This window comes from Dromiciops gliroides, chromosome 4 (genome assembly GCF_019393635.1).
Source record: "Dromiciops gliroides isolate mDroGli1 chromosome 4, mDroGli1.pri, whole genome shotgun sequence".
Taxonomy (NCBI): domain Eukaryota; kingdom Metazoa; phylum Chordata; class Mammalia; order Microbiotheria; family Microbiotheriidae; genus Dromiciops; species Dromiciops gliroides.
The window spans coordinates 33,969,860-33,973,392 of NC_057864.1; positions in this window are offsets into that span (position 1 = coordinate 33,969,860).

Here is a 3,533-nt window from a genome sequence, read left to right on the forward strand (position 1 = left end):
CTGTGAGACACTTGCAGGGTATTCTCAATTATTTACTTAGAGAGAACAAGCCATTCTTGGCTAGGCAAAGCACTCAAGATGTGGGAGGCAGAGAACTCTTTAGCCCTATGAATGGAGCCCTCTCTCTCTCTCTCTCTCTCTCTCTCTCTCTCTCTCTCTCTCTCTCTCACACACACACACACACACACACACACACACAGACTCACACACAGTTTGATCAACTATAGGCTCTACCTCCAATGAGACCATCCAAGATGGTATGGAAATTAAAAAATTAGGTCCCAACTTTCCATATTTGCCTATGCGGGTAGGTTGGGGCAGCTCGGTGGCAAAATGGATAAAGCACTGGCCCTGGAGTCGGGAGGACCTGTTTTCAAATCTGGCCTCAGACACTTACTAGCTGTGTGACCCTGGACAATTTACTCAACCCCAATTGCCTTAAACATGCAGGGCTATCTCCAGTCGTCCTGATCTATATCCTGCCACTGGAACCAGATGGTTCTAGAGGAGAGAGTGAGGTTGGTGACCTTGCATAGCCCTCCTCCACTTAAATCCAATTCACTGCAAGTCATGACATCACCTCCTGATGTCATGGTCCTCTTTGAAAACGAAGGACAAACAACAATTCAGCTACCTGTTGAAACTGATAGAGCACTAGACCTTGAGTCAGAAGACCTGATCCCAATCCTTCCTTAGACACAGCCTAGTTGTGTGACCCTGGGCAAGTCATTTGACCTCTCTCTGCCTCAGTTTCCTCACCGGTAAAATGGGAATAAGAATAGCACTTCCCTCTCAGGGTTGTTAGGAGGATGCAGTGAGAAAATAAACATAAAGCTGTTATGGGGCAAACTAAACCAAAGGACAGACACACCTAAAGAGATAAGTGGCACTAGAACTGGACTGAGCTAGCTCCAGGACCACCACCCTTCATTCCAGTCTCCCCCACCCCATGGGAGATAAGATTAGGTGTGGCTGCTGCCTTTGTGGCATGAGGACAGAGATGGCTTGAGAGATCCAGAGCTGCCCCTCACCCAATTTCCCCCAGCCACCAACCAATGGGGAATGGTCCTCCCCCAATAAGGGAACTTTCCACAGTCAGATGATTACTCCATCAGTCCACTATAAAAGTATTTGCCTGTCTCCTGCTCAGGGAGATAGGTATCTCAGAGAGCCATGCCTCTGTGCCATGCCTTCTCCCCATGAGAAGAAGTCCAAGGATTTCTCTCTTGGTTTTCTTTCCCTAGCACCCTAAATAATCTATTATTTTATTCTAATTGGATTGGTGTGCAAGAGGGTGTCATTCTTCTTTTTTTTGGTGAGGCAATTGGGGTTAAGTGACTTGCTCAGGGTCACACAGCTAGTAAGTGTTAAGTGTCTGAGGCCTGATTTGAACTCGGGTCCCCCTGAATCCAGGGCTGGTGCTCTATCCACTGTGCCACCTAGCTGCCCCTGAGGGTGTCATTCTTTAAAGAAGAATTGCTAGGGGCCCCCATCCCAAACCCACCGGATTTCCCCATAACAAAGTACTTTGTCAACCTTAAGCCATGTGTATGTGCTCTCTGTTAACATCACCTGATTATTTGCCAGGCCCCATGGCAACGTTCTGGTCTTTTCTGGGATCCTGGAGGCTTCCTGCGGGCACAGGCAGTGTCAGCTGTGCTGGACTCAGTAACTCACGGTGAGGGGGCAGGTGAGAGTCAGGAGTGGTTTCTCTTGCTCTCCTCTGCAGCACATTCTTCTGTGAGTTTTGCTGCTCCGATCATTTTCCTATGGCGTTATTTGGATGGTTTTTGGAGTGATTGTGTCATGAGTTCGGGAGCTCACTGCCTTTCCTACTTTCTTTTTTTTAATGGTTTTTTGTTTTGTTTTGTTTCATTTTGTTTTGTTTTGCAGGGCAATGAGGGTTAAGTGACTTGCCCAGGGTCACACAGCTAGTGTCAAGTGTCTGAAGCTGGATTTGAACTCAGGTCCTCCTGAATCACTTTATCCACTGCACCACCTAGCTGCCCCCTCACACCCGACTTTCTTAAACTGTAGGGCTCACCCAATGTGGGGGTCATGAAAAATCTGATAACTGAATGTGGAGGTCGTTTTACTATTTGGCAATAGTAAAAGGTCATGGAGGCCATGTGTATAGTCAAAGAAAACAAATTTCTGCGTTGGCCATATTTTCATCAAAAAAAAAATGCACACACACTTGTGTGTATATCATTCTGCCCTCCAAGCCCTGAACATCTCTGTCTGCAAGTGGGTAGGACGTTTCATCATTAGTCCTCTGGAACCTCCATTGGTGGTTATGTTGATCAGAGTTCCTAGGTCTTTACCATATTGTCATTATATAAAATGTTCTGCTTCTCATTTCACTTTGCATCAGTTCATAAAGTCTTCCTAGGTGTCTCTGAATCCATCCATCATTTCTTTTTTTTGGTTTGTTTTTTGTTTTTTGCAGGGCAATTGGGGTTAAGTGACTTGCCCAGGGTCACACAGCTAGTGTTAAGTGTCTGAGGCCGGATTTGAACTCAGGTCCTCCTGACTCCAGGGCCGTTGCTCTATCCACTGCGCCACCTAGCTGCCCCATCCATCATTTCTTATAGCACAATAGTATTCTATCCCATTTATATTGCACAACAAGCTGAACTATTCCCCAGTGGATGGGCATCCCCTCAGATTCTCATTCTTTGCCACCCCAAAAAGCGCTGCATCCTTGGTCAGAGCGTTTAGCTCACAAACAGGATCCATTAAAGAGGAATAGAAACATTGCTGTGTTGTTTTTGCCAGTCTCAAGAATAAAGATGTATTTTACACATTCCTTTTATACCGGCCACCTAGCAGCAGCAGCCTTTTGGGATGAGTTTTAGCCATCAATAGAAGTGGTTTTGTGACAACATTTCCAATGACAGAACTGATTGTAGATGAAAGCTTTAAAATAGATTCACCTAGAATTGGATGAGGCAGCTAGGTGGCTCAGTGGATAGGGTGCCAGGCTTGGAGTCAGGAAGACTCCTCCAGGGCTGGTGCTCTATCCACTGCACCACTGAGATGCCCCTCTCATGCTCGCTTGTTTATGTTCTATGGCCCTTCCAGCTTTGATATATTCAATGTTCTAAAGTCCCTTCCAGCTCTTACATACTTTGCAAATAATCTTTCAAATCTTTTCCATCTTTCTTTCTTTATTATTCTGATTCCATTTTTTACCCCTAAACTTTCTTGGGATGACTTTGCTTAACTGAATGTTTTCCCAAGATCTTACCATTTGCTATTTCTCTCTTCATTATGAGAGGACACTATTCATAATCACTTGTAAATGGGCATGTGGATATATCAATTTGGTTCCCCATGATGGAGGAGGCTAAAAGGGTTAGCAGATAATCTATCAATTGTAGCTAAAAAGGGGTTAACAGATAACCTAAGACTTGATCAATAGTAGCTAAAAGGGTTAACAAAGAAACTAAAGTTTGTGTTCTTACAGTAACCAAGAGGGTTCATCCCTATCAAGCAATACTATCAATGCAAGCTTAGACAGTAACTAGGGA